The sequence below is a fragment of the Poecile atricapillus genome, chromosome 7 (assembly GCF_030490865.1).
Source record: "Poecile atricapillus isolate bPoeAtr1 chromosome 7, bPoeAtr1.hap1, whole genome shotgun sequence".
Lineage (NCBI taxonomy): Eukaryota > Metazoa > Chordata > Aves > Passeriformes > Paridae > Poecile > Poecile atricapillus.
This window is the reverse complement of record NC_081255.1, coordinates 17,151,083-17,163,497: the sequence shown is the minus strand read 5'-3', so window position 1 is coordinate 17,163,497 and position 12,415 is coordinate 17,151,083. Positions and strand designations below refer to the sequence as shown.

The window sequence follows — 12,415 nt, the reverse complement described above, 5'->3', positions numbered from 1 at the left end:
CCTCCTGTTTTGAGGAATGCACAGGTGTTGCAAGGAAAACAGAAGTGCCTCTCTAGTCCCACTCCCTTCTCCAGCCTTACCATCATAGCTACAATCAAAATGTCCCTGCACTGAAGCTACTGTTACTTCTACTCAGAGGTTACCGTAACAGGCTTACTTTTACAGTAATCCTAAAGGTGATCTAAGAGTATGTAAAAATTTTGCTTTTTCCTGGCAGCTGCATTGCAGAGATTCACCAGCTGGATAAGGTTTTCAGACTTCAACAAAAAATTCCTTCCCAATTCTCCTGTATTGAAGGTCCTACAGTAAATACTCAGTAATTAATTTTTTTTTTTTTTTTTTTTTTTTTTTACTCTTCAATTTGCCAAGCCTCTGTCAAGCACAGGTACTATACACTATAGTAGAAAAGTCTCTGGCAATATCACTTCTACCTAGGGAGAATCTGTTCAACTCTGGTCACATTTCTCAATGAAAAGAGTAGAAAAGATCTGAGGTGTTAGCAAAGAACTGGATTTTTTTTGTCACTCAGATCCAAATAAAATACAAAATCCTAAAGAAACCAAAATGCATTCTCACAAAAATTCTGCTCTAAATTATCACACTGATGTGCAATACTAAATCATCTCTCCAGTTATGATGTGGTTAAAGGACACAGTTTCTGCTAGTTTTGGCAAGTATTAAAAATATCTCGTAACTATTTTCACAATAATTGCTGTAAAGTCAGTTTTGCATTACAACTGTTCTAAGCAAAAGAACTGGTCCACAGACAGGAAGATGAAAAATGCAAATAGTTACTATAAACCTGCAACCTCGTCTAGCTAAAGCAAACTGAGTGAGCTTGTTTCTTGTAAATTCAGCTTCGTTATTAGAACAGAATGACATAAATCACCTCCAACAACTGAAGTAAAAAAAGGCTTCTTATAATTCACACAATCATTTGAAACTCAACTTTGTGTATTCACTGTAGAAAAGCAAGAAACATCGATTATGGAGTCTGAAAAACTGGAAGCTAGCTGGTTCATATTATACAAATCTTGTTGTTCTCCTTTCAAGGCCTGCTGAGAGTCTGTACTCAATTATTGTACTTTCTCATTTGTTTATCTAAAATCCACCCCCAAACCTCTGAATTCCAACTCTTTCAGTTCAGGTTATCCTGTTAGAGAGTTTTCCTTAGCCTTTCCTGGAAGGCTCCCATAGTTACGCTGAAATGGAACACAGGACATTACCTGCAAGCAGGTATCAAACTCAAGCCGTTATAAATGTAACCATAGAAAGCTTTGGTTTAATAGCTGATGAGTCCACAATAGGCTTACTGTGAGGAGAAATTGTCAACCACTTCATGTTTGAGGATCCACAAAGAAAGCTAAGAATTCCCTCTGCTAACCCAATCACAAAGTAATTCTTACAGCAACACAGTAGGTTTTCAATCCAACAGTCTGTGTTTTCAACAAATTAATGACTACCTGATGCACAGCATTTTCCATTTCACCCCTACTCCTAAGAAGCCCTTAAGAATCAAAACCAAACTCCCAGAGTTGACTTAATCATTGCTTCTTTTAAGTAGTACTCACATGACTTACAAATTTAATCTCTTACCCTCAAATTCATACCTGAGTACTGTTTTGAGGAATCAAGGTAGACTTCCACAGTTACTACAAAAACACCTACATTCAAGAACTTGCAACACACTTAGCCACAAGTATGTGTACAACTTTGATAATATTTCTAACAATCTTCCCTGCAAAACCTCTTAAAAAAAAACCCCTCAGAAAATCCCAAACAAACGAAAAACCTCACAAAACAAAACCCAAACAAATAAAAAACCCAACCCAAACAAAAAACCCAAACAAAACTGAGAACAACAGGTCTGCTAGCTTCCACCACACATTTATCTGCTTGCCCATGCGCTGCTGTACTATGAACTCTTCATAAATATTAACAGAGAACTACAACAATCAGCTTGGTAACCAAAGTCCTGCCAAATTACCTATCCAGTTTTCTTGTATTGAATGTAAACACTAGAAAGTGGGAGCCTCTTCAGCTGAAGATGCTGGAATGTCTCAAATACTTCAGGATATGATTCAAAGAATGTTTGACTTTACTAGATACAGAAACCCTGCAAATTTTACTCCCTAAGAGACAGTGTGCTTTGAGCATTGGCCATTATGCAATCAACAATAGAAAAAGTAGAAATTGTAACAGAACAGTGGCTCAAAAGGAACTGAAATTTAATTGTACACATTCCTATTTGTCAAAATGCAGCAACTAACAAAATAACACTTTGTAGTCATGCAAATTTCTCCTAACTAGGGGCAAACAAGATGGACTTGTGCCAATATAATATTAAAAATGGCAAATGAATTTGTATTTATACATAGTGTGGCACTTCTCTTTCTTCAGTTTTTAATTTGGAAGAATAGATGGGAACAGAATTGTCAGGAGTCACAGTATGAATTCAGAGAACTAGAAAGCATGAAAGGTTTCCAGGTAACTTATGACATGTTCTAGTTTTTTTTTTTATGAAGGTGAGCAAATTCAAATGAAGAGGCCTCTAAAATCAACATGGCATTTAGGGTAACAGTATCAGATTGGACATAAAATGAAATACTATCTGGTGGTAAGTCCAAACAGCTGGGGTTTGGTCTCTTCATATCATTGATCAAAACAAAATGAACCACGAACAATGAAACAAATAACTTTCAGTTTCCTAAAACAACATACTAAATATTCTTCTGCTTGTTCCACCTTTGGGATGCAAATCCAAATTTTCTGGCTCAGCTTGTCCTCATGAAATCTTTCTGATGTTTACACAGTCTGAGGAAGTGTTCTGGTGCTTCATTCAAAATGGCACAGGTATAGGATTAAGTGTACACAACAACAAAACCAATGGCAGTGGTTTCTACTTTGTTGTTTCAATATATTGGAGGAAGAGAAATGAGGGAAAGGGAAGTCTTCAGTTCAGCCCCAGAGATGCATGAATGGCATAGCAAACAGTCGAAGGCTGTATATGCTCATGCTAGTGGAAACCTCTTGAAACAGAAAAACAATTCAAGAATTCCAAATCAAACTCTCAAGCTATTTCAAAACTCAAGAGTTATATCTAAATCAATTCTGGATATTAAAAGACGCACATTTCTCTCACTTACTGATCTGGCATTTTGGTGATTCTCATTCTATTTCTTAGATCAAAAACCCTAGAGTTTATACCTGGTGTTGTACCACCAATCTTTACCATTATATATGCTATGAAGCCAAGAGGGCTTGAACGTGGTTTAAGATATTCAGCTCAGTGTTCTCAGGTCTTTAAAAGACAGAGTCAACTTTTGTGAAAATTCTACTTACTATTGCCGCATCAAATCTCCTCACAAATTCCTCCCACCCATCTCCTCTCCCTCCCTTGAAATCAGCAACAATGAATTTCAACAAGTGGAAGATCTATTATTCTCTTCTCCCTGATATTGGAATATTTGTATGCACTATGCAGATATGCACAGAAGAAAAAGGTGAACATCCTTAATGGTGAAGAAAGTCAAGGTCAGAACAAATAGGCAGATGAATTTCCACAGATTTTTTTAAATTTTGTTTTGTATGTGTAATATGAGAATAAGGGAAAAAGATAAAGCATGACTTTAAAAGCCTCTAAAGTTAATTTGTATCACAGGAATAAATACAATCAAAACTGTAGACATAAATTCAACATGGATTTAATATTGACTCCCTAGAAGCAGTGTAGTATTCTTCACTATTTTAACAAAAAAAAAGGTCTTCTGCTCCCCAAAATGACTTAGAAGCAGCTTTCTGCAACCTCTATTTTCTGCTTCTGTTATGAGAAAGAGAAACTGATGCAGTAGCTTCTATAGCAAACAGGACTTTGAGAAGACTAATAAGGTTCAAGAACCTACAGCCTGTTATGATACAGAGACATAGACTGAGAAAGCATATACAGTAGTTCAAAGGCTTTAAGCTACTATCATAAAAAAACATGAGTCTGTCAAACATCAAACATCCCCACAAGATTAGTCAGGTCAGTGCTTCTAAAGGGTCCTGACATGCTATCACAATGTTCATGCTCTCCTCTCTCTTCATACATGCCACACAATTTCCACCCTCCTCCCATACATCCTTGTGCTGTAATCGGTCAGCTTATTTAAATTGTTATTTTTAGCTATTATTCTCATGCAACAAAAAACACAGAGACTGGGATAAATGATCTTTGAAATGCCTTTTTTTTCCAAGATGAGAGAAACAGATAAACCCATACTTCTCCTTGTGAATTTTCACATGTAGAATGCCTTCATATCTATAAAAAATTCCAAGAAAAAGTGATCATTGAAGATGATTCAATAATAAATACAGCGTTCTTCATTTGACCATGAAATTATCTCTGAAATGTAAGTGCCCAATCTGTTAGCTCAGTAATCCTGAACAATATGAAGCCTTGACTTGAAATAAACCTTCTCTCCCCATTTTGTTGGCAGAAACAGAGAACTTTACCAAGGTTACAGTCAAATCTAAGTGTTTTTTAGCCAATGCTTCAAAAATACAACCTTTTGTTCCTTCTCCTGGTAAAGGAAGCAATTTATTTTGACTGCTCCTCTATTCCCCCCCAAAAAAGAACAACCCACTTTAACTAAAAAAACTTTTCAGCATTATTATTTCGAACTAACTGCCTTTCAGAAATCACAGATTCGGACAGCAAAAAGTGCTTTTGCGTACTCTCCTCCTCAAAAGACAAAGAGAAAAAAAGGACACAGCTTTTCTTTTCTCTCTACTAGAGAACTATCTCGGTATCTCGAGTACACACCAGTGTTTTATACTTATTCAGCCGATTTCCATGGGATCGATTCCCACAGAACCTAAGCACTTGGATCCAACGTCTCGGTGGTCACTGCCACAGCTATGGCATTTCTATCAACCCGCAGGCCAGCCCGGGCCAGGGCAGGGCTTGCCCTGCTCCCGCGCCCCCTGCCCGAACGCGCTGTGGGGACACAGGGACACCCGCACACACTCACACACAAAGCCAACTCTGCATGCTCTGCCCGAGAGGTTAGCGCTGTCCCCGCAGTTACCGGCTCTGATCACTGCTGCTTCTCTCCAGGCTTTCTGCGGATCGGCTGGAGCGTCTGTCCTGCCGAAGCGATCTCCCGGCAGCCAGTCCCGCCCGTGCCCCTCTCTCGGGGCCGCGGAGCCGGAGCGGGCAGCCGGGCACTGGGAGCGGTGGCCGGAGGCCGGACCCGCAACCACAGCGGTCCGGAGCGCTGCCAGCAAATGAACCGGGAGGCTCTCGGGAGAGCCCAAGGTCTGGCCGTGCCGCGGTAGGAGCCGGCACGCAGCCAGCACCAGCCCGCCCCAAAGAAGCGCAGTTCGCGATTACTTAAGGGTGACTCAACCGGAGCCTTCCACGAGCGCCTTATCGCTCGCTGCCCGCTCCACCACAGTCCGGCCCCGCTTCCGTGCCTCTCCCGGCCGCCACACGAGCCCCTGGCGGGCGCCCCTCACCTGGGGCGAGAGGCGGCTCCGGGCGCTGCGCAGCCCCCGGGCCCTGAGGCGGCTCCGGCCACACCCTCCGGGCCGCTCCGGCTGAGTCTCGCCGAGCCCCCGGCGCACCAGTCCCCCGCAGGCCGTGACCTCCCGATGCCCTTTTCCGTAGGTTTAACAACTTGGCCTCCGTAATTTCGTCTCTCAAATTAGCGCTACGGCAAAAGTTAGTAGTTTGCTAAACCCACCGTGTTCACGGACGATTCAGAGCCTGTCACATACTTTACTCACACAGTTTATCTGCGTTGGTAGACGACCCCCTCATCCTACCAAGTCGTGTGAAATTATTTGTTCAACAGGTTGATGGGATAAAACGCATTTTCTACAACAAAGGGTTAAATAGCTGTACAGAATCGGGAGCTACTAATAGAACATATGGTCACTTACCCTTCTTTTGTAAAGCATACCTTCAAAACAATTAAATAATTATAGATGCAACCTTCATTTTCAACTAATTACCTCAAGCACCTTCAGCTGTAGCATTGACGTAGCCACAGGGCTTTTGCTTTAATACAAATCAAGGCACACTCAGTTGACTTTTAAAGCACTGGATCAGTTTAACAGTATCTGTCTCTTTCCCATTGGCTCAGTCTTTCCGGCTGCCTGGACAACATTTCTCTGATTTTTACACAGTTATTCCAGTTTTTTCAATTTCAATTTCCATTGTATCAGAATTCATAAGATTTAATTTTTCAAACCATTTTGCTGGTACCCTATTTGCATTAGCTTTCCAGAAGCAAATGCTTTTCTGCCTAACCAAATTTTTAATTGATTTTGACATTAAATATTTGCTTCCTACTAGTTGTATGGTGGTTCTGTTTTGGGAGATCCTCTTCATGCAGTATTCTCTTTTCACTATAATGTTCAATCCTTCCATTCTCCATTTTTACCAGGATTAGCTTTAATAAATTGCTTCTGGTATATCTACTTCAGAGCCTGACTACATAATAGTTGTGGTCCTAAGATATCTAAATGATAAATGCAATTAAGGATCAGATTATTTATGTTCCAGGACCTCTGCATATTATCAAGCCAATAATCAAAAGTAAATGAAATTCTGGTGTTCTCACACTAAACAAATTAAACATCCCAATAGTGACAGAAGCAGGATTAAAATTCCACATCATATCTTACCACAGTAAGACACCTCTGGGTACTGGATAGAATTAGGATATCTACCTCTCTATAGTTTGGCGTTTTATGCATTGTCCATGAAACTGAATTTTGCAATCTCAGCTATCTGAAATATCTCACAGCAACTGATTTTTTTTATTAATGAAGCAATTCAAACTAGGAAAAACCACTGGGCCTTAATTTGGCTAGAGTTTAATAAACATTTATTTGATCAAGACAAGATCCTTTAGCCACCACATAAGTTGCTGAAGTAGGTATTGCAAGATGAAAATTCTTGGGAAAGTCTAGGAATTTTCATAGATATGAGTAGAATCTTCACAAAAGAAAGCTCAAGTAAGATGAAGTTTGGTGTAAAATAAGAGAGAAGAAAATAAAGGCAGAGAGTAGTGCTCTAATATTCAGCAAGGGACGGAGACAGAAGATTAGAAATCTGAATTTATCAAGTATACTAAGGTAAAGGAAGCTCACTGCAGCATTTCCCATAGCAACACTAGTTCCTTAAGGCAAGCATGAGCTGTAGGGATGCATTATCAGTGTTGGTGTTGCCCCACACCTTTTACAACAACTTCCAAAACAGAAAAGTTGAGGTAAATGTGAAAGACAACAGCTTTTGAAAATATCCATTCACTGGTGTTGGAACGTAAGTCACTCCCTGTGGCATACTGACAGACAGACTTCTGTATTTTTCTCTCCACAAATTACAAAAAATTATAGCATCCTATTGTCACTGAACAGAGCCTTGAATTTAAGATCTAAATCTAAATTTCACATAAAACAAGGCTTAAATGCACACCAAAACCTCACTCTGTTCTTTTGTCAGTTGTTTTTCCCTGAATGCTCTGTTATTTGAGCTACTGATAAACTAGGAAAACTACCAAATCTTGACTAGCTGATGGCACTCTGCATCTGTCTTGCTGGTTGTGAAAAGTATTGAGGACAAACATTTCAGGCCCAGTGACAGATTCCAGAACTTCACTAGCACAAGTAACAATCTGTGGAGATTTCCCATAGAATATTCTACTCATAATCTTTCTTCAAAATACTTGAGAGAGGGAAGGAAGGGGAAAGGAACTGAAGAACACCAGGCTGTGATCTTATGTTGGACAGCAAAATGCCTCACCAATATGTCCAATGCAAGAAAAATGGCATTAGGGTGAGAATACAGAAAAAGGAGTTGAGATACTTGGGTTCCACGTTCAGTTGTAGTATTCTGAGCCACCTACTTCCTGTATGACATAAACTAACATTTTTGTAACATACATCACAGTGGCAGTTACTTTCCACAGGGAAGACTGTGTAGTACTCTATCAGCTTATCTGCTGGAAGATGCTACAGAAGTGCAAGCTATTATTTTCCTCATTGCATAAAGGAAAATGTCTTGCTTCTCTATCTAAACTGCACGTTCCACAGTTCAGATAAAAGACATTTCAAACCATGCCAAAAACTCTGATCTGTTAGCATGTAAGATGGTCTCTACTGGCTGATTCTAATCACTCGGGAAATTTTTGGGCACTGTAGTTACATAGGAAGTAGTGTCATGCTTGTCATTTTTATATGACTAAGAACCAGGAGAGGGGCAGTAACTTCCTTAGTAGCATGCCTACGTGCTAAGTAATGGGATTGTAGCTGGGCAGCCCTGCCTAAACTATGATTACTCTTACTTGCATGAGTCATTACATTGTTTTCCTAAAGTTTTTTTTTTGTCTTCAGGTGAAATTGAAAATTGGTCTTTGTCTTCATGTTTGATATTTTACACAACCCATCCTTGCACATATTTGATGCAAAGCTGTTAAACACAATTTGCCTGTAGGATGCAAGAAAGAAAATTCACAGGACTGCCTACAGTAGCTCCACTGGTTGTGAGTAACTCCAGATTAAATTAGATTAGATTCCTCATTGCAAAGCTTTTCTTGTTTTCATACTTTGTCTACTTTGGAAATGAGTTCACGGAGCTGTGGGATGAAGTCTGGAAGCATCAATGTCCTGAAAGGAGCACAGCACCTCTGTCAAGCCCTCCTCATCAGCATTCCATGTTAAGCTGCCATACCCCTGAGCCATCTGTTTATCTATGTGGCATCATGCTGCCTGTGTATCACCTTGCCACAGACAGCAGCACTGGAGCATTGTCCTTTGTGACACCAACCTGGGGAGGCTGAGAAACCAGCAGTGTGCTGGCCATTGCTGGCTACACATCACACATTGCTGGGGCCTTCCATGGCCACCCTTGACTTCTGCTTTCTGAAGGAGGGGAGTATGTACAGGTGCATCTTTTCACTGAAAAAGACACCCAAAAAAGCAGCTAACTGAACAGATATGGGAGGAAGAACACAACTGGGACATAGGTTCCAAGACCTGTGCTGCTATAGTTTGCATGCCTTAATTATGCCAAGAGTTGGCCTAAGAGTACTTGCCAGTTCTTGACACCATTTTCAGATGTGCTTGGCTTACAGAAACAGAGAAAACAATGGGACACAAGAAGGGGATTAATTGGAAATTTTCAATTTGTCCTTAAATGTCAGAATTCCAGTCTTCCTCAAATAACCAGGGGAAAACACATTTACCCCTAAAGCACTGTTCTGCAGCTGCGGGGATAAAATGCAGGAGTAACTACACACAATGAGGACATGGCATGTGTGGATTGCTCACACAGCAGTTCTTGTAGATTCCCGATAAACTAAAGTCAAAGCAAGTTACTACTATAGACTGGTCTTAGAAGAAAAAGGACCCAAACAAACAAAATGCTACACTCAAGCCTCAGTTCCCACAGATGCCACATAGAAGAAGAAACAATCATTGCTGTTGTCTAGGAGATGAAGTTTATTTGCTGGTAATTTTCAAGTTAGTCAAAGACATCAGGGCGAATAAAAATAACAGTATGAATTGAGAAGTGCTCCAGCACTTGGAATCTGACAATACTTAGTTTGAAAACTATGAGCTATGGCAACTGTGCTTTCTAATGTCCTCTCTGTCTGGCTGCCAACTGAAACAGGCAAGTTTAGTCAGCACGTATCCAGACCGCCATAATAAAACTACCAATGTGATCTCTTGCTATTTGATCTGTCTTAGGTCTGGAGACACAAAGTCCTTCAGAAACTGACAAAGAGTTATCTGTTACGAGTTGGTGTTCAGAAACCTCTCAATCCCCAGCCTCAGAAGATGTGTCTTGCAAGCAGACAGGTCCCATAGCTGATCATTCTGCAAACAATGTTGTAGCACAGCAAGAGATTTTGAAGAGCTATATAAACTTAGTCATTGTCAGATATAATACAAGAAAACTATCATCTTGAACAAAAATATAAGTAGTAATTTAAAAAAATATTAAAAATAAATCACACAGATTCTGTGGCAGAAATATGTTATGCCCCTTTCCACCTCTTTCAATGTGGAGCAATTTGTGCTGGCATTGCTTAGACAGACCTGTTTCAAAAGTTCAAAATACACTGGTAAAATGGCATTAAATTCAGTTTTCTTTTATTGAATATTTTTGGTAGACTGGAAAGAAGCAGGACAAGGTCTTATGGGTCTTATGGACCCTTTTTACTGGAGGGTCTATTTTCCTCTCTTTGCTTTTAGCAGTGGTAGAACTGTTACTAGGGATTTAAGACTTCTTGCAAGTTTCTGTTTCTCCATGTTTCTGTAAGAAGTCTCAAATGCAGGGGAATTACCAGCCTCTCTTTGCCTGTGACAGACGTTTTTCATTTTGAACATAACTGATGTAGAGGAAAGGATAAACAGAGGGCCAGAAAACATCAGTAAGCAAATTTGGAACTTTCAGTCGATGAAATGGTACTGTCAGAGATGTTTGTTAACAACTCTGTAACAGCATTTACATTGCTGATTTTCTCAAACAGAGAAAGCAAAAAAACTCCAAATCCTTGTGTCTCAGTGAGAGCAAAACAGACCACACAGGTAGCAATGCCACCTCTGTCATGCAGATCAAAGTGTTCAAAGCAGCTTCCTCTCCCTCTGTTGGCAAAGCTATGAGGATACTTTAGTACGAGGTTGGAATCTGACAGGCTGACACTACATACCACTGCCCCAAAGCACTCTGGCTGCATTTGCAATGTTTCAAAGAGCAGAAGCACCAGAAATGTGTAGAAGGACTTTATCTGAGAGTGACAAAGGCAAGATATTTGTGACTGACAATGCCAAAGCTGGTCATGGCTTTATGCTAACTATAATGGTCATCTAATAAAAACACAGGACAGAATGCCTCAGTTATTTTACACCTTTTCTGAAGATGGACTTCTCTGTTTATATTATCCAAAGCACAATTCAGGCTCTATAGTGCTTGCTCAGGTTTCTTCTTAATACCACACAACTTAGGCCTTCCATAAGATGACAAGAAATCACTTCATATTTAACTTCATACTACTGCAGCATGGCAAGAAATACAACATAGACAGAAACCGTTGTCTAAGAATTTAAATGCAAAATCTAAAAGCAGAATATTATGGAATATTAATTTAATTCAATCATTTAGGTTTTGTGTATTATTTTATGTTTACCTACAATAAATTATGTCAATGCATATATTTTATTTAAATGCAGTAAGGCTGGCCTTCTTTGTATGATAAAAAAATCATAATAGATCTAAACCTATATTCTATATCCTCTCTTCATAAGAAAATCTGTACAAGACAAAAAGAAAATATTCTTTATACCTTTTGTCTCTCAGAGCAAAACACTCCAAGATGTTAATGAAATCACATGAGGCCATAAAATGCTATTATTCGGAATTCATCTCAGTAAAAGAAGTCACTGGAAAAATGAAGTTCTAGCTCTAATGATACCTCCTTAAAAAATACTTTGCACTTAGCTTTCTCTATTTCTTTCCACTCATAACCGGTGATGTATAGATACATCATGAATACATGCAAATGTATGCAAATATTTTAACAGTCAAATGATACTAAGTTTTCAACTATAATGCTGTATTTAAATTCATGTCCCTAAAGGGAAAAAAGAAATATCTTCCGTGTCTGACAATACCCAAGGCCTTTTTTTTCATTGTCTCAAAACAGACATCTTCATTTATGTGGTTACATTTCCCTCTCCTTAGGTACCATTTCTACTGGACTGCTCACATCATGGTAGGTTTCCTCAACACATATGAAGCATGATTTATTAGTTTACTATAGGTCATAAGAAATCATAATACAATCACAATCCTACAGACTGTAGCACACTATGAGATTAAATACAACAAACATAAAACAAAATTATTAAATAACACTCTGGTCCAATCCCGTACAGCATAAACTCTGTATTTAGTTGTATTAGAGGATACTGAGTAAACCCTGGTTCCTTCCAGAAGCAATACCCTACAAGTACTGGGATGTGGCTTTCAGGATGTGTCTTGAACTGATGATTGTTGCAATACACAGTGCAATATGCCTCATGCTCAGGGAAAGAAGACCTTTTGAGTAATACAGGAATCAAATTACACCTGATTTGTCACCAATTTTTGTCATACCACAAGAAGCTTCTTCTGGAGGAGGATATGTAATTTCCTGGCTTTTCTAAGATGCCATGCAAGTATTTCAAAAAGGTGTGGGATAGCCACTGAGAACATTCCTGAAAGCATTGCCCAGATTTTTTTGCTTTTCTTAGAAGTGCTAGGACCCAATTTTTGGATGCATTTTGAGTCCACACTATGACAAGCCCAGGCATGTTGCAGGCCTCACCCTTACAATTTCCCTGGAACAGAAAACAAAAGGTACATCCCAGAGGAGTCACAGCA

The 12,415-nt window shown here is 39.5% G+C and overlaps 1 protein-coding gene across 3 annotated transcripts in view; it reads right to left on the bottom strand.

Moving 5' to 3' along the window:
* BCAR3 (BCAR3 adaptor protein, NSP family member) overlaps positions 1-12,415 on the bottom strand; it is an 85,687-nt gene that overhangs the window by 49,885 nt on the left and 23,387 nt on the right. Inside the window, exon 1 of one of the 3 annotated variants that reach the window (XM_058842870.1) lies at positions 5,013-5,439. The exons of 1 other annotated variant lie outside the window; for it this stretch is intronic. The gene's annotated coding sequence lies outside the window, so the exon portion shown is untranslated. Of the gene's footprint in view, positions 1-5,012; positions 5,440-12,415 lie in introns of those variants that run through there. One more of the 3 variants, XM_058842869.1, reaches the window with a different exon arrangement.